Below are 20,282 nucleotides of genomic sequence, written 5' to 3'. Positions count from 1 at the left end.
AGAATACACTGGGAATATCTTACAAGTATTTGTATTTGTTGCTTTTCAAAATGATATTATGGACTGATTCATTTGTATATACCTTCCTTTAGTCATTCCCCTTTGTGACCAATATCTGGTTTAGGAAAGTGGTAGGTTATGAGTGGATGCCACATTCAACAGAACACTGGGAATTAATTAGCTGTTAAGGAGGTCTCAGCTGTTGACCCCAGAAACATTAGTAACAAAATCGAAATAATAATAATAATAACAGCTAGCATTTACATTGCTCTGGAAGGATAAAAACACTTTATGCTTGATCTTAGAAACAATTCCATTTGGTAGGTCCTATTCTTATCTCTATTTTTCAGGTGAAGAAACTGAGGCTTGGAGATATTAAGTATCTTACATTGAGTTACATAGACAGTACCATTTGTTCCCAAGTATAAGACACACCTTAATTTTGGAGCCTGGAATTTGAAAAAAAATATATTTCATAAAGTTTTTGAGCTCAAGTTTTATTCATCATGAGATTCAAAGACCTTCTGCTCATAGGTTTCAGACATCTGTTGGGCAAGTCTGGTGTATGGATGCATGCTTAGTCCATTCTGTTTCATGAACCTGAAGCACCAGTTGGGTCTTCCTTTGAAATCAGTAAACTTCTTTCTCATTAGCAATTCTTCTGGCCTCCTGCTGAATCAGCTTTGTGGACACAGGGATTCTACTTGCCCTTTGCTCTTCAATCCATCTCTTCAGTTCCCTCTCTAAATCAGACCATTTTGCTAACTTGCCTCCCATGGTCTTCTTCTGCCAGGGCATTTTTGGTAGGGTTACTTCTTCCCATAGTCAGTCTTGCATTGTTTTCTCAGGTAGAGGAGAACCAAACTGATGTTCAACAGCACGATTTCCATTCACTTTTACAAACTGGACCATTTTGAACTTGAATTTAGCACTGTACAAAAATCTTTTCTGAGACATCTCTGGGCAAACATGGCAAAATGTAACCTAAGATATTTATAACAAAAATTAAACAAAAAATCTATAACCGTGAGTGCAAAAAGAAGCATGAGAAAGCAGAATATTCAAGTAAAAAATTCTACAACCACTATATATGGTAAACGTCTGAAGTAGGATTTGAACTCACAATTTTCTGCCTCTAATGCCAGGACCCTTTCCATACTGTTACCTAGCGTCCTGGTAGGCAAGGGGAAAAGAATATGCCTTGCACAACTTAACTCTCATTATAATAAACATAATTATGCAACCCATGCCTCCAAGCATTTGGTTGATTGGTGTGGTACTTTTCTATAAGAAGGACTTGCTTCCAGGAAGTTACTATAGGACTTTCTTCCCCGATGCAAGTAACTGGATGTAGCTAAATTGCTCCCTCCCAATACAATCAAGAGACTACATTTTACATGGCTAAGAAATCAGATGTCTCAATTTATTTCCATAATTAGCAGGTATCTCTAAGTGCTCTTCACAAAGTGTCCATCCTATTCCCTGAACACCCTTTTCCAAGTGCTTAACCCTTTTGAAATAAGGGAGGAAGGACAATAGGATAAGTGGGATCAGCATAGTCTCCCAAATAATCAGTCAGCTACTCATCCATTTCCTTTTAGAGAAAGTAAAGGGCCATGGGGGGGCGGGGGGAGAGGAAGAACATTTCTCATTAGAATCTAGGCTATATAAATAGGAGTGACAGAGCTAAATGTATTATTTTAGGTAGCTGCATGGCAGCCATTAACACTAACCAAAGCTTCCCGTAATCAAATGTTGTATAACTTAGAGACTGTATCTCTATCAAAGGTTAGAAAATTAGAATAATGGAGAATGGAGGAGAAAAGGTATATGAATCTATCACAAATTCTACACTTGAGGAAAAGAAATAGCATATAAATTCTATTCCCTATAAAGAATATACTCTTGTTCAATTGTAGTATAAGTGGTTCACTATCCTTTAGCTATTAGGTTGAAATGCCTTTAAGATATTTGTGATGCTTTTTGCTTTTTGATCACAAACATTTTAGGATATACACTTTCCCTTCTCCTTCTCCCCGGTGCACTCATCCATGTTCATTCTCCTGGAACAAAGAATAGTCAAATGACAAAGTAATGTACCAGCATATATATAATATTCCACACCCATAGACCCCCTACTTCTTGCCAAATTGCCTTTTAAAGAGTTCATGTGTTTTCAAATATACCATGGTCTCAACTTTTTAAAAATGTACTCTATAAGAACATATATATACACATATATACACACACATATATACATATATAAGAACATATATAATATATACATGCACACATTTGTGTATAAATGTGTGTGTTTACATACATATGTATGTATGTACTGATGTTCAGAAACAATTGCATCTGCTACTCTCAATGGAAGAGAAATATAGATCAGTTCTAAGATATTCCTAAGCATTCAATACATATAGTCAAAATTTCCTGATATTACTCTCACTATGGAGTTCTACCATAGAAAACAGCAAACTGTTTCAGAATTTTTTGAGCTGTAACATTTGGTCAGGCCAATGCACTGGTTTTTACATAGTCAATTGCAAAGGCAGGAAAAAAAACCAGATGGATTCCTCATTGTAATTGCAACAGTAACTGCACCAACTGGTGTGAGTAGGTGTCATTTTTGGACTAGTTCTTACAATTGTTTGGTCTCTGAGCATGGGTAATTATAGAATAAATCTGTACTAGACCTGAAAAAGTTAGTGAAATTTCCCAGAAGTGAGCAGCTGGTTCATTCCTACCTTATTGATTTAGAAAAAGAAAGGAAAGGAGAAAGAAAATTAAATAATAAACAGAGAGAACAGAGAAGAAATAAAAAAAAGAGGAGAGAGAAAAATGAAAAGATAGAAGGGAGGAGAGTAGGAGAGAAGAAAAGAAAGAAAAGGGAGAAAGAAGGATGGAGGAGAAGGATGCAGAAGGAAAGGAGGAAAGCAGGGAAGAGACAGAGAGGGAGAAATCAAGACCAATGTGTATGTATATTTCTTATGGGAAAATTTGCTTCTTAACGTACAATGTGTTATGCTTCTGAAGAATAAGTAAGAGTGGTGTGTTCAATTTGAAAATGCTTTTTGTTTATCCAATGCCATATTTAGCAACTTTCTAAAAAGTGAATTTTTGACCTGTTAGGCCAAGTTGGCTCATCTATCTTGCAAATCCTTTTTAGTTCACGGATTAGAGACCCTATAAATCATCACAGTTCTCTTAGAGCCATTACAGCCTACCCTGTCAATCTGGCAGCAATGTTTGTGCAGTACAATAATTTTGCATGATAAAATACTTCATTTAGTTTGGCTGAAAAAAGTTACACATAAGCCTACAAAAAATTGGAGCTCTTTAGTTTTTCTTTCAAATATTGAAAGTAATTAAAATTGAACTCATAGTTCAATTCCTATCTATCATTGAAAGGAATCTTCATTTTCTAGACTTTATTTTCTAGTGAGATGGTACTATTTTCACCTTTGAGTAAATGGTTGTCTTTACATAGATTTTGCTTTCCTTTTTCCACCTTTCATTATTATTATTTTTGTCCGAAAACTTTTCTACTTAGGCTAAAGTATAAGAGGAAACAGAGTGAGTGTCAGACAGTGAGGTAGGTATCTCTATATTCCAAACAAAACAAAACTTATCACACATATAAAGATTAATATGAATAAAAATCCCAATATTGTAAGACCCATTTTTTGTAATGTATGTTTTATATTTTTCATTTTAATGTCCTTTCTTTTTACATTGTAGTCATTTATGAATGCATCCTTTTTTTCTGCTAACTCCAAATATAAAACCTTACTAAGGGAGGATTAAGTGAAATGGACCAACAACAGTAACTGCATCTGACAACAACAACATCCATTTTCATCTACTTACCTTATCTCTTTGCCCACAGAATCAAGGTATATTCTGGGACTGGTTGCTCACAATCAAATCTAGTGACCAGATGACTTGACACTCAACTTATTTTTTTTGTTATCTTTTCTTACAGTAACATCGTCATTTAGTATTTTGATCTTTTATTTTTTTCTTTTATTTCCATCAGTTTGTATACATTTCTCCATGTTTCTCTGAATTCTTCATATTGTCATTTCTTACTAAACAATGTATTCATGTACCATTTTCTTTTTTTTTAGTTGTCTCTCCAACTGAACGGTTGCACTTTCCAATCTTTGCTACCACGAAGATATTGCTATGGATACTTTAGAATATAAGAAAGATTAATGCCATTAAATTATTAGGGATAGTAAAAAAGAAGTCAAATAAATCTGAAGAAAGGGCTGATTTGATGAAGTGAAATAACCATTTCCTAACTGTTTATTATATGGGTGACATAGTACTGGTAAGTCCTTCTCTCAAGTAGTTTATATTGTTCTGGGATTGAGAGAAATATGTATGCACAAATAAGAAAATACAAAATTCATACAAAATATTAAGTAATATTACTTGGTTTTAAGTTATATTATCAGACTTTACTTTAGCTAGTTCTGAGAATTACAATAACAAACAATGTATAAATATATGCAGTACTTGAACCTTAAAGGTTGAGTTATACATATTTCAGAAAAAAGAATCTGAGTATCTCAGCGATGTGCTAAACAGAAAGGAACATTTTGATATTTCTTAGAGAGCTAAAGTCATTATCCTCATTAAGTTGTGAATGGTCATTTAAGGATAGGAGGATTATGGGATGTTTGGAAAAGAAATCTTTATTGTTTTATTTGAAGTCTATATTTTATCATTATATAGCACATTATTTATCAGTTATCTTTGTGAAGGTTATTTTTTGGTTTTTACTTTGGATTTTTTTTAGTTTTTGCAAGGCAATGGGGTTAAGGGACTTGTCCAAGGTCCCACAACTAGGTAATTATTAAGTGACTGAGGTTGGATTTAAACTCAGGTCCTCCTGAATCCAGGGCCAATGCTCTGTCCACTGCACCCTCTAGCTGACCCTATGAAGTTTTTTGATATGAAAATTTATAATATGATAGTTTTTAGTCCAAAAGGAAGGTGAAAATTACAGTTTTGATCAGATTTTTTCTGTGCCGCTGATTAATATTTGAACTTCAGATTCTGAACTGAAAATTTTCATTTAATAAGTTTTTTTAAAGCTCATTTGAGAGCTCAGGGTTAAATGCTTCCTTTTCAGAAGAAGGTCCTTAGATGATTCTGTAAATACTTCTTGACTTGATTCTGGAATGTTAAAATTAATTAGGTTTAATCACAAATATTAACAATTTAGGACAACAGGAACATATAAATAAATTATATTCCATTTTTTTTAGATTTCAGCTACCAAACTATGCTTATTATTAGCAATAATCACAAATAGTTGTTAAGTTAATGCAATGAACACACCAAAAAAAGATAGGAATGTAATAATCCTCTATCCCTTTCCCCCCAAAATGCATCTTTTGCTTTCTAAGGATTTGGAAATATTTGTCGATATTTGTGTGAGAGTCCTAGAGTTGTCTATTTATTATAAAAACAAATTGATATCTTAGTCTTTTAAACCTGATTTGTAATAATTATCAGGACATTTTCTCATGAAATTTCAAGATGAAACACCAAAATAAAAGGCATGAATAAGTATTGTTAGCATGACACAATTATTTGAACAATATTATTTTCTTCTATTCCATAGCCATGTTTTCTTATTTTTAACTGTCTTCCTTATAAATAAATTTCTCTCCCCTGGGAATCAAAGGGTCGAAATTTTGAAGGGCAAAAAATATGTGGGATTTGAATTATTGCTAGCTAGAGAAGATAATTACCCCCACCTACCCCCACTATGATTATATATATATATATATATATATATGATGCTTTATGTTAATCTATGTAATTCTGCCATTTTTGTAGTTATTTTTTATTCCTTAGAATTTGTAACAAAAACCAAAGATTATGATTTTCACAGTTAATCCTACTTCTTTGGAAAAACAATCCAACTTTGTTTAGCTGTACTAGCTTCTTCAGATGGTTGATAATACTGAACTGGGTTTAGAATCTTTCAGTTTATGTAACCAATCTTTATCTGTTTAAATTTCAATGACAGATCTGTTCATTTTGTTTACAGCCAAATAACAACGCAAACATGTCAGAATACAGCCGTAGCCATGCTGTGCGGTCATTGAAAAGGGCATTCAGCAAATTGATTTCTTGGTCTTAGCCTCTTGAAACTTATTAAGAGCATTTCATTGTTATGTTCAGCTATTAGGGAGCAAAAATAAGCTTTTTATTTACATAAGGATGATAGTCACTACGGGTTCTTGGTTATTGGTTGTTTGTTAATCAAAAAAGCTGTGTTATTACAATATTTTTGCAGACAGCAGTTAAGCAGGAAATCTGCAAATAGAATAGTGGTGAAAAGCATTACTGGAAACCAAAATGTTGGTTTAAAAATCATACAGACATTTAATGTGTTTTGAAGTTGCCCCTGTAGATTAGAGTGTAAACTTTTAGCTAAAGTATTTATTGTGTTATATTTTTCTAACACAAATGATATTGTGAAGCAATTTTGGTCTTTTATTTTTATTTTTTAATAATTAACAGAAAATGACAATGTAAGAGTAAAATCATCTCAGGCTTGTGACTCTCAACTGATTTTTGCCATCTGGTGTTTGTCATGTAAAGATGTCCAGTCAGCAATGGTAAGCTGTTGAAAAATTTCCATCAAACTTCTGTGTTTGCAGAAGATCTGAAGTATTTAGTGAGTTAAGAGAGAATCCTGGGGCCTTTTCATGGGAATCAGAGAATTCAGAAAAAGGAATTTGGCTTTTTTTGGATTAAGCCCCAAAACACTAAATTAGTGGAATCAGTTTCTCCCTTTGTTTCTCCTGCACAGTAAAGAAAACAAATAAAAAAAATTAATGGTTTGAACCACACTTGTTTGTTGGTTTTTTAGGCATTCAATTGACTCTTCCTGACCCTATGTGGGATTTTCTTGGCAAAAAATACTGCAATGATTTGCCATTGACTTCTCCAACTCATTTTACAGATGAGAAAACTGAGGCAAATAGATTAAGTGATTTACCTAAGGTCACACAGACAGTAAGTATCTGAGGCCACATTTGAACTCAGGTTCTCCTGACTTCAGGGAATGCTATCAACTGGGCCATCTAACCATCCTAGGACATTTCCTAGAATTGTAGAAAGGCCAGAGGACAATAGCCAGTACTATCTTTTCCAGGAAAAATTCTGTCTCTATTGTAGAGCTCTCCTTTCTACAAAATGTATGTCTATTAGGAATAGTTGGTCTTTTACAAAATGTTTAAGAAGACTACGGTTCCTGATCTAATAGCTTGCTCAGGATCATGAAAGGGTCTGCATTGTCACATGTCAGGAAATTCCCTAGAAATCTGTCCCAAATTAATTCCCTATGGAAATGCTAATGGAAAGCTGCTGACTAGAATTTCATGGATCAAAATATTCAGTAGAATCTGGTGACAACTAGTTGGAAAGTAAAATTGTTGCAAAACCTCTAACCTATTAATATATACACATATGCATCCTTGTATATATGTCCAGATAATTCGGAAAAGAGGGTTTGTGAGAAGGGAGAAGGATGTAAATAATGAAAGAGAGAGGAGAGAGAGAGAGAGAGAGAGATCAAGTTGCTTTATACAGTGTTGTGAATTTTCTTTTGACTAGGATTTCATTTACTAGAAGTGGTAGCACTATTCAGAAAGATTCAGGATGAGTAAAACTCCCTAATTAGGAATCCAAAGTGGCAACATCTGAGAAAACTAATGCGAATTAAATTGTGTTCAATATGTATTGGGAGATATCCACTGACTTTTGTTATTAGGGAAGAGCATGGGGGGCGGGAATTGTAAGTTTGAAACTTACAACTCTGACTAAGGTCTTTTGGTTTTTTGTCCCTAGTTATATTATATGTTAATCACAAAATATTATGTTGGGTTTCTGAAATGAGTTTTGAAGAGTAGAAGGACAATCTGATATTTAACAAGAATTAATAGGAATTTTCTAACCCTAAATCGGACATTTGACTTTGGTCAAAGACCTTAAGAGCATGAAGGAAAAAGGTTGCAGAAATATAGGACAATTTTGTTCTGGTCATTTTGTTAGCATTGCTTGGCCAGATGAGGTAGCTCCAATTTCTCTGCTAAAATACCTTTAGTCCTCCTTTGTTTACAAGTTAAACACGTCTCCAGCAGATGGTAGTAGAGAGTAACAGATGTCTGCCAAGGAGATGATGACTATTAGAAGAAACATTAGACCAACAGAGATGCCCACTGTAGATTGGGGCCACCTTGTCTACCACAGCCATTAAGTCTAGGAATGAGAAATGCCATGAAAACTTTAGATTACACTGTTCGTTCAGCAAGAGAAATGAGCTCCCCAGACATGTGTGTTTACTAATTAAACATAGCTGTATATGTTTATGTATACCAACTGCTTTTGTGTGATGGAGCATGTTCCCTCCAATTATCTTCCCTAGTAATACTCATACTCTGGAATATATATTTCTTTACTGGGGGTATGGTAACCTAGGGGAGAGAGTTCTCCATTTATTTGGGATTTGGGGGGTATAGTATTTTCTTACCATTTAATTTATTATATTGTTTTATTAAATGACTTTTGTTTGGAACTAAAATGTCCTTTTTCAATTGGGATAGTAAAACATTCACAGGGAGGGGACTTGTGAGCTACGGTTTCTGATGGATGCTGTATCACATCCTCAACTTATCTTGACCTAGGAAAATAACCGGAAGGATTATTTTGTGAGGGGTATACTGCCACAATGTCATTTGCAAACATAGCAACAATTAGCACTTTTAATTTTTCTTGATATTCATATTTTAGAACAAGTTTTCTTATGGATACCTGTAGTTCACAACTCTTTTGAACAATATTTCTGTTTAATCACTTATCTAATTAGCAATAGCTCTGACCCTGATAGTTTTATGATAAATTATTAATTTATTGTTGAAAAATAATCATCAGTCATTTAGTTGACATACATAAATAAGGCAAATAAATAAAATATACTTGTAAATAGGCATGTCACAATGATACCATTATTTAAGCCTTGATCGTAATGGAATAGCAGAATAAGGACTGCATTATTAAAGGAATGAGAATACTGCAAAGGAAAAGTGATTAGATAGAGCTCATCAATGAAAGAGGATTTGGCAGTCAAGAAAATATTATATACCATGGTTTTTAAATTAAATTTTATTTGATCAATTAAAAAATATTTATTTGTCTCCCTTCTAACTCACTTCTCCTATAGAAAAAAATTCGTAATTAATATGTATTCTAAAGCAAAATAATCACCATATTTGCTCTGTCCAAATAGTTTTTTCATTCCAGATATTTTACAATTACATCTCTGTAAAGAGTTTAGAGGAAAGAAAAGGAAGAAGATAAGGAAAGAAGATAAGAATGGAGAAGAGAAGGAGAAGTAGGGAAGGAAGGAGGGAAGAAAGGAAGGAAGGAAGAGTTATACATCTCCTCTGTGTCAAGTTCCTTTGAAGTGACTTGCAAAGGTAAATGAAGCTGTTAGCAATACTGTACTAGGTTACCCAAGATGAACAGATCATAGTGGAAATTTCTGATAAAAGGTGATCCACCATTCCAGAATCTCTGCCAAGTAAGCCCCATGAAGAAAAAAATCCATTAGATCAAGAAGATTCAGATATAACTGGATGACTGAATAACACTGTGCTGAGCATTTCACAAATATCTCATTTAATAATCACCACAACTCTCAAAGACAGATATTTTTATTATCCTCATTTTATAATTGATGAAATTCATGCAGAAAAGAGGTTATATGACTTCTCCAGGATCTCATAGATAGTGTCTGAGTTGGAATCTGTACTCAGATTGTCATTACTCTAGGCCCAGAGTTCTGTCTACTGTGATACCTATCTATACTATGCTAAGGCTTAATGAAAAGAAAAAAAGATCTCTTTTTTAGCATTACTATAAAAATAAGTGAAAGAAAAATTAAAGGTTTGGGTTCAGAAACAATCGGATTTTTAATTATGATTATTATCTATAGAAGTAGAAAATTTGGACCAATCATATACAGAGTGTATACCAAAAGATCTAAGTCAGCATGGTTTAATGGATATATGTATGAGTCAACATGATTTAATAGATATTGTGCTAAAGTCAGAATCAATGATGGTTCTAATTTTGCTTCTGATAACTTACTTTGTAAGTAAATATGAGCAATTTTCTTATTCTCTTTGGTTTTAGTTTTATTAATTGACAAATGGGGAATAATTAATACTTCATAATTATGGTGATGAAATTCAAATATGACATAGTATTTTTAAATGCCTTGGTAAGTTAGCACACAGATTTGGGGACTCCTTTCCAAAATTACACTCAAATAATAGGTTGACTAGTAAGACTTATGTGAATGATGCAAAGTGAAATAGAACAAGGAGAACATTGCAAATATTAATATTAATATTGATCATGATCAACTGTGAATGACTTAGTTATTCTCAGCAATATAATGATTCAAGACAGTTTCAAAGGCCTTATGATGAAAATTCTCCACCTCCAGAGAAAAACTGATAGAGTGGATACAAATGGAAATATACTTCTTTTACTCTATTATTCTTGGATTTCTTTTTGTCTGTGTTTTCTTTTGCAACATGGCTAGTTCAAAAATATTTTGTATGACTTCACATTTATAAAAATCCACATTAAATTACTTTCTCAGGGAGAGGAAAAAAAGAATTGAGGGGAAATATTTGATATCCAAAATTTTCAAAAGTGAATTTTTTTCATATAATTGAGAACAATTTAAAAAAAAAAGAATTAGCACATTTAGTCACCAGAGGGTAACTGATTCATTTTCTTGAAATTGAAGGAGTAACTCAGAAGGATCATAGGGTAATATCTAATGACTTTAAAGAATCTCACTTGTATGATTTCTCACCTCTTCATTCTCTCTATTCACTGCATTAAACCTAGCACAAGCCATCATTTCCCTTTGCCTTGACTACTGCTATCGTAAGTTAGGAGCCTAAATCTGCTACAATGGATTACTCAGAGCCAAAGAGTTTATACAAACAATCCTTTACTAAAATCAAATTTCAGTACTCTTAGGTAGAAGTAATCTCAAGGTGGCTTAAAAGCAGAACATTTGATAAAAAAAAAAAATATTAAAAAGTTACCATTAGAAGGCTAAAAAATCAGTCAGTAAAGTTCCCTCAGGTCTCAGGAGCTTCTTGCCAAACCTTTGAAAGCTATTTTTAATTTCTTCTTTCCTAAAGGACCCACAGCTTGTCTCAGATCAATTTTTGAGGAGTCAAAGTTAACCTCACCTGCCACAGGTTGCTACAGCTTCCTTGCTTGCAATAGTCTCAACTCCCCTTTTAGAAATTAAGGTGGGTTAACTCTAACCTTCTAGCTACTTCTCCTTTCTGTATTCAATCTAGCCTTCATATCACTTCCATATCCATTTTCCCTAAGTGTAACACTCTTTTGTGTCATACATGTGTTCAAAAAATGTTCAATTTGTTTTGATGACATACCCTGATCCCTCAAGTTGATATTGACCTTTCCCTTCAGACCTTATCTTCCCTTCCTCATCACCATCACAGTGTTTGAAAATTTGCATTCTTCATTACTTTTTCATACTTTGTTCTGTAAAACGCTGTTGTGTTCTTCCTATAATAAAATATATAATAGTTTGTCATTGTTCTACTTGCAGACTATTAAGTTTGATATCTTCCTGTGCACCTAAACTGATATTGTATATTATATTGTGAACTTTGATTTTTCTCATTAGTGTTTGAGTGATCACCAAACTGGTTGTGAATGAGACCAAAATCATGTATTTGATACCCTTTGGACCTGTCACTTTCACTTTGCTTTAAAGTCTAGAGTCCACTATTGGTCACATATTAAAAGCAATTCTTAGACTTATGGGGAACCAATTAATATAATAGATCATTACAAATTTATAGCCCTATCTTGGGAAAAAATGCTTTAAGGGGAGTTATCAACTGTCAGGGGTGTGCACAGTAGTATCACATGTGTCACGTGAATACCTATTTACAAAACTCCCACAATTCAGTAGGCCTTGAAACAGTCATGTCCTTCAGGCCAGGACTGTTGAAGAATCACAGTGATAAGAGAAAATAGACATAGCTTTTCTAGAGTTGATCAGTCGAGCAAGTGACCAGTCCATCAATCTTGTTGCCTCTGGCTGCATGGTGTATTGACATTCTTTTTTTTTTTTAATTTTGCAAAGCAATGGGATTCAATGACTTGCCCAAAGTCATACATAGGTAGGAAGTATCAAGTGGTTGAGGTCAAATTTGAATTCAGGTTCTCCTGACTCCAAGGGTGGTGCTCTATCCACCGTGCCACCTAACTGCCCCAGTATTGTTTTTCTTAACTTGAATTCTGAACCTTTTCCTGCCTTCTTGCTTTTCTCTCTCTCTCAGTGTCTTGAGTTTTGATACTCAAAAGAAATCCTAGCTTCAAATTAGTCTGGGCTTTGTTTTATAATGACTTAGATCTCAATTCAGTCTCTGCTTCCTTGTGTATGAGATTGACCCAATCCAAGTGATCATCCTAATTACTAGCTCTTATCATGTTTCTTCTGTAGGGGATACAGTAGATATTACATTGCTGAATTATTATTTGATTATTAAGAGAGTTTAATATTATATGTAACTAAACTTCATTGATATCACTATCTTCATTCTGCCCAGCATCAGTTCTGCAATTATACATGGGGTTCTCCATAGTTGCATTTGTTTGGTGCTTTTCAGTATATCTTCCTTATGTACGATCTTAGACTTTTTTTCATACTGGGGTCTTGATTTCCTTATTCATCTATAAACTCCTTAAGGACAGAGACTGTGTCCATAGAACTTAATAAAGTGCACTGCATGTGGTGAGGTTGTGACTTCACTCTGGTTGCTATGGAAAGCAATATGGTATTTTACAATAAAAGTACAAAACTGTTCTGTTCATCCCCATTTGGCCCAATAAATCCACTACTGGGTTTATATTCCAAACAGGTTATTGACAGGAATTAAAGACCTACCTGAACTTCGCTCCCCCCCTCAAAAAAAAAAAACATAGCATAATTTGCAAAGATAAAGGGTGATTAGAAACAACATTCCCTGCAGTTAGGGTCAGTTTAAATAGTTGTAGTGTGTATAAATTAAGTGCACTGTTACTATGCAATAAGGAATTCAGAGAAATATGAGGAAGATTTGTATGAAGTGATGCATAATGAAAAAGGCAGAGCTAAAATACAATGCAATAATAATAATAACAGCACTTCTATAGAACTTTAAAGTTTATAAAGTAATTTCAAACTTGATCTCATCTGACCCTCATAACAGGCTGAGAAAGGAAGTACCCCACTATGATAATATCATTTGACAATTGAGGAAAGCTAAGTTTTGTGCTTGGGGTCATTTGCCTACTTAGTTCTGGAGGCAAGAATGAAACTCAGGGATAAGTATAGCATTCAATTTCCTTTTCCACTGACTACATTTATATAAGGGAAGATTACACTAAAGGGGAAGAAATTCAATTTAAATCCAACAAGCTATATTACATTTACTTTCTACCAAAAAAGAATTATTAAAAATAGATAAGTGGCATGGTGGATAAAGAACACTGGATCTAGAGTTAGGAAAACCCAAGTTCAAATGTGGCTTTAGGAACTTCCTGGATGTGTGACCTTAAGCAAGTCTCCTAGCCTCTTTCTGTCTCAGTTTCCTCATCTAGAAAACAGAGATAATGATAGCACCTTCCTTTGAGACTTGTTGTGAGGATCAAAAAAGACAATATTTGTAAAAAGTTCCTGGCATTATTCCTGGGACATAGGAAGAACCATATAAATACTTATCACATTCTATTCCATCTTATTCCCACTCTCTCCCCACTCACATGTCTTCTTTCAATAAAGAATAAATTCCAAATCTTGCATCAACTCTCTAAAGTAACTAACCCTTCATACTATTTTGTTTAACTTGTTTTTGGCAAGTATATTTTGGTTGTGGTTTGTATGTATGAATATGCTTTTCTTCTTTGTTGAAATAAAAATGATTAATTCAAAGAAATTTTCCACTTTATGGTAGATCCTGAGGAAATCTTGTTCACCTACTATCTAAATTCCTGGATTTAAAACAATGTCATTTACTCCATCATTTTGCAGTTGAAGAAACTGATGCCTCACTAGGTTATTTATCCTAGGTCACACATTGGAAATAAATAACAAAGATAGGGAACATTTGAACCCAGATCCTTTGAAAAGTGATCTTTTTCATTTTTTACCACTTTCTTTGACAAAAACAAAAACAAAACAGGTATACTTCAGCTATATGGTGAATTGATAGGTATCATGTCTGTTAAAAATAGTGTGGGTATACTGGAGGTGTATCTTGAAGGACTCATGGAAAAGGGTAAAAACCCCACATGTACAAAAATAATTAAAGCAGCTCTATTTATAGTGGCAAAGAGTTAGAAACTGAGGGAATGATCATCAATTGGGGAAATGACTGAATAAATTGTTGTAAATGTATGTGATGGAACCCTATTGTTTTATTAGAAATCAGGGAGATGGGATTTCAGAGATGTCTGTAAAAACATGCATAAATTGTTTCTGAGTGAAATGAGCAGAACCAGAGGAACATTGTACAGCCTAACATCATGGGGTAATGGTTGACCTTGATAGACTTGCTCACTCCATCAGTGCATTAATCACGGACAATTTTAAGGGGTCTGTGATGGGGAATATCATCTGTATCCAAAGAAAGAGCTATGAAGTTTAAACAAAGAACAAAGATTAGTACCACCAAAGTTTTTTTTTTAATTCTCTTATATTGCTTTCTGTTCAACATCTTCGCTCGGAGGCAGTTGCAGTAAGAGTTCCTGAAGCCTCACCATGCCACCCAAGGACAACAAGAAGAAGAAAGATGCCAGCAAGTCGGCCAAGAAGGACAAAGATCCCGTGAGCAAGTCTGGGGGCAAAGCCAAGAAGAAGTGGTCTAAGGGAAAAGTTCGAGATAAGCTCAATAATCTGGTTCTGTTTGACAAAGCATCATACGACAAACTCTGCAAAGAGGTCCCCAATTATAAACTTATCACCCCTGAAGTTGTCTCAGAGAGACTGAAGTTTCAGGGTTCTTTAGCCTGACCAGCCCTTCCAGGAACTGCTTAGTAAAGGTCTGATTAAGCTGGTTTCCAAGCACAGAGCTCAAGTGATATATACTAGGAACACCAAGGGTGGAGATGCTCCAGCTGCTGAGGATGCATGAAATGGTTCAACATTTTTTTGTACATTTTCAAAAATAAACCTATTGGACTAAAAAAAGTCTTATAATTTTGCTATCTTTAATATTTTCTTTCTTCCTTAAGGATGTTTTTTCTCTCAACACATTCAATTTTGGTCTATGCACATCACAGAAATAAATATAAAGACTGTCAGACTGTCTTCTGTTCAGGAGGGGTGAGGGAAGGAGGGGGAAAATAGTAAAATTCAAAATCTTGCAAAAAGTGATTAGTAGGAGCTACTATTGTATATAATTGGGAAACAAATAAAATAGTTATATTTTAAAAATAGCGTGGGTGACACTGAGCAAAATTTGAGTTGGAAAATACATAAATTCTTTTTATAGCACTGGCAAAATATCTAGTGTCTTTAGAGCTACAAAATATTAAACTTCTATCCTTCAGTTAAATAGAGGGATAGCTAAGTGCTCTAGGAGGAGTAGAACCATATTTGGAAAGTATTTAGATCTCTTTGGAATGTAGTACTAGATGATTACCCATCTAAGTCAGGGGAGTAGCCAATAGAAAACTTTCATGGTATGTTGACTCCTTTAGCAGATCAAGAGACCCTGTGAACCACTTCACCCTCAGTCATTCCTTCTTGTCATTACAAAAACAAAAGTTAAAAAATAAAACCTCACAAATCAGCCAAAAGAACAAAATTGCTTTAGATTAAACTTCAAGTCATTTATGCCAAAACTAGAAAGAAAATTGCTCTTACAGTTACACCAGTGACATAACTAATTGCTTTTTGTTTGATTGTTTGTTTCCCCAGCTGAAAGAAAAAAACAAGGAGATCCTGATAAGCCTGCATTCTTTCAGTAGGAATGAAGGGAGAAGGTAGTGAAGAATTCAACAATGGATATTCTAGGAGAATGGGTATGCCAACTTGATCCTTCCCTAAATTGTACCCTATCTTTATCCCACTCACTAACCTGATATTCTTTGGATTATAATGGAGAAGAATTATTCTCAGCAAGTCAGAACCTTGGGGAAAATCTTAATTGCCCTAATCTATGTGCATCTCTGATTGATACTCTAGGAGACTAAACCACATACAACCCAGAGAATCTCTTGGATTATTTGTGATTCAAGAATAACCAAAACTTAGTACCTAGAATGTAGTAAATAGTTAATAGATACTGTTGACCTGACTAATCTTAACAAAATTATTTTATAGATTCCATTAACTCTAAACTTTAATGACAAATTATATCCTAACATATATTAATTAGAATTTAGAGTATAAGAAGTTCAATTGATTGAGAAAAACGCAGTAGACAGAGCACACAGCAGAGGCACAAAAGTAACTGAATGGTTGCATTGAGTTTACTAACAAACTCAGAGTACGAGTTAAGGTTAGTCAAATTAATCAAGCTTCAGGAAGTCACTGAGTAAATCTATTGGTTCTGGTAACTATCAAACCCAGAAAAGAAGAAACTACCTAAACTTAGAAACTGTGTTATGCACAGTGGGAGAGAAAATAAATGTGGAAAATACTTCAAATCCAGCCCCTTGAAACCAAAATGTCTAAATTTCCAAGAAATACTATAAAAGTTGGCATAACAAGTTCATATACACCCACACATCTCTGAAATAACAAAAATCAAGTGTTAATGACCTCTGATTAGCATCCATACACTACTTTAGTATTAAGACAGACACAATACAAGGTCAATTCAAATATTGGGGCCAGTCAAGAAGGTGAAGAATTCCCTTTTTCAAGAATATCATTAAAAAGAATAATCTCAGATACTTCTGGATTAAAAATGCCTCTAAATCACTGAGGAGCTATCCAGTTTTGTTTTAAATATAGAAAACACATATCAGAAAATCAATTCTTTTTTCTGTGCCTTATGGAAGAATATTTGGTAAAGTTATAGCAAGGCCTTCCAGTATTTCCTCCATCATTTCTCCCCTTAAAACATTCCTTTGAGGGGCTAAGATTTTCCACGTCTGGTTTCATCCTTAATACAACCTCCCTGGAAAAAAATTGAAAAAAAAAATCCCAATGTTACGAGAAAATGGAAAAGGAAAATTCTGCTTTTTCTTCCTTAATAAAAAATAGGCTCTCTGCTCTCACTGGTTGCTTAAAAACAACTTAATAAGAACTCTTCAACTTGGGCATGTGGTTGGACCTCCAGGAAGAAAGGGATATAGCAGCAACAAAAGCAAAACAGCAAAAAAGACCAATACTAATTTGGTTGGCAGATGAAGAAGCATTATATTAAGGACCTGGGAGGTGATAGAGTCTCAACATGACAGTGGTGAGGCTGCACATGGAAATCTGTCTTCCATTTTGGGCACTTCAGAACCCAAAGCCAAATTGGAGTGACTTCATAGAAGGACAGAAAAATGATTAGGGGAATGGAGGGTTGATTTATGTGGCGAGATTAAAGGAACACAATGTAATGTATATTTTGGCTAAGTGATGGGCTAAGAGGGGACATGATAACAGCATACAAATATTTGAAAGATGTAAACACCTCAGGGAAGGAAGAATCATTTGGCAGGATGCAGAGGGATAGAGCAAAGAATAGAACTCAGGAAAGGGAATTTCAGTTGAATATGAGAAAGGAACAACAACAATTAAAACTTACTGTGAGAACTCTTTATTCCCCTGGGGAGATAGTGAAGATCTTTCCTAGGACTTTAGAAATATCCTAAATAAAACATCAGTAAGTTTATTGAAGGAAACAGAACTTTGTTGGCATGGGGCAATGGATTCTATTGTCCCATAGTATCACAAATCATAGTGATGAAAAAGACCTATGTTAAATAAAAAATGCTTCCTCAGCTGTGCTGAAATGGAAGCATAAAAGCAAAGTTATGAGAGACTTAGAAATAAAAGTTCTGAAATTGGACTTTGGAAATGGACCAAGATATTAGTATAAAGTCCTAATGAAGCCCTGCCCCTAAATTACATCATGCTGAGGATGTAGAGAATTACATCTCTGCCCACATATATATCCTAACCTCAAGGTTAGGGAGCTTATGTCATGTATTACTTTTAAAACATGGAATTTTTCACTCAAGAGTCTCATCCAATTATTGTACAAAGGTATTGCTATAGTAGCTGAAGTCAGTCGCAACCTGGAATGGCATGGTTTTAGATCTTCTGAAAGTAAAATAAATAACACCCATTTGGAGAAGTGGTGAGAATGAGAAAGAAGAGGAAGAGCAAGAGGAGGAGGAAGAAGTAGTCAATAGTGGTGGTGATGGTCATGGCAGCTGCAGTCATAGTGGTCTTGGTGATGTTTGGGCAGCTAGGTGACAGAATGGACAGAACAGCCGGCTTGGAGTCAGAAAGCCTGAGTCAAATCTGGCCTCAGACATTTACTGCCTGTGTGCCCCTGGGCAAGCCACTTAAACTCTACTTGCCTCAGTTTCCTCAGCTGTAAAATGAGGTTAATTATATCACCTGCCTCCTAGAGTTGGTATGAGGGTCAAGTGTTATATATTTATTGAGTTCTGGTACATTGTAAGCCCTATGTAAATAGCAGCTATTATTTTTAGTCACCTCATTGCTGCTCCAGTCTAATCTCCTCTGGTAAAAATCTCATGATAGCAACAACAATGACAACAACAACAATTCACCAAACAAAAAGGACATGAACATAAGGATTCATTTCAGAATCCGACCACATATGAATTGATAGTATTGATAGTATTCACAGTTCACTGGGCAGGAAGCTCTTTCACACAATTAAGAGCAAACAAGTGGGAATCAGAGGGAGATGAAGAATTTATCTCCCTTCCCCATCCTTTTTGCTGCAAGCCAACAGGGTGGCACTTTACCTCTGGCTGAAAGGTCAAGTGCATAGCTCCCTCCACAACTAAAGCTATTTGGGTCAACCAAGTGATACAGCTGCCGTCCTCTTGAGACTAAGCACATCTGCTCTGTGAATCTTTCAGCTTCCTTTGACCTGGGGCATGGGAACCTCAGTGCATTTCCTAACCCAGGTCTCATTAGCTTGATACAATTAGATTATTGAGGAATGCGGTTGACAAAAGGCACATATTATTTATAATTTGCATTAGCAGTGAAATTGCTTCAGACTGAAATTTCATAAGGCCATCTCATGTCATTTGTCACACAATTAATCTCATGAAGAAAACAACTTATTCTAAGGAGACCTTAGGAAATATTTGCTTGCCAAATAAGAGTTCCTTTTTGTTTTTCTGTCTCTGTATAGGGATTGTTGACATTTTTGGATTACAATTTCTATGATCTTTTTTTCTTTTTCTGATCACTGCTATGTGCCATTTTTATTATGTAGAAATAAAAATGAAATTGTAGAACAATGTTGCCTATTTGGTGGAATTTTTATGAGAATGAGTTCATGGATAAATGACTGCAATTGCAATGCAAAGTATGCCAACTAAATTCCCATCATTCCCATCCACAGTCACTGGAATGAAAGGGAGCCTGGTACATTGAAACAGTAGTGTTCTGGAAGTCAGGGGATTTGGGTTCAAATCCCAGTTATTCCACATGACTTTAGGCAATTCTCTTATTCTCTTAAAATTCCAGTTTCCTCATCTAAAAAAATGGGGACAATAATATTTATATTACTTTTTTTATAGTGTCATGGCACAACTCAAATGCTAGAATAAATGTGAAAATACTTAGTAATTTTAAAGTACTTTACAAACACAAGTTGAAATTATTATTCTTTTTTCTTACTGTAGGCAGTGGTAACAGTTCCATTTCCCTTTATTTATGCATAAAAGGTCATATATTTATAACTAGATTGTAAAACCTTAGAGGTCACTGAGTACAAATTCTTGATTTTATAGAGACCCAAATTGGTTAAGTGAATCATCCAGGGTTGCATAACTAGGAATTGGTTGAATGAGTATATGCCAGCCTTCAGATAAAAATTCTTTCTCTTGTCTCATGCTGCCTCCCCACATGGTGTACAATCATAATTGTGGCACACATGGGATGAGGACTCAGATGAAGAAAGGATAATAATAAATCTTTCCCCTCA

General features: G+C 34.6%; 1 pseudogene; it reads left to right on the top strand.

Annotated features, from left to right (window-relative positions):
• Window positions 1–14,895: 14,895 nt before the first annotated feature.
• Window positions 14,896–15,321, top strand: LOC141522183 (small ribosomal subunit protein eS25 pseudogene; annotated as a pseudogene).
• Window positions 15,322–20,282: the final 4,961 nt, after the last annotated feature.

Source organism: Macrotis lagotis, chromosome 1, assembly GCF_037893015.1.
Source record: "Macrotis lagotis isolate mMagLag1 chromosome 1, bilby.v1.9.chrom.fasta, whole genome shotgun sequence".
NCBI lineage: Eukaryota > Metazoa > Chordata > Mammalia > Peramelemorphia > Peramelidae > Macrotis > Macrotis lagotis.
This window is presented reverse-complemented; position numbering and strand designations above follow the sequence as displayed.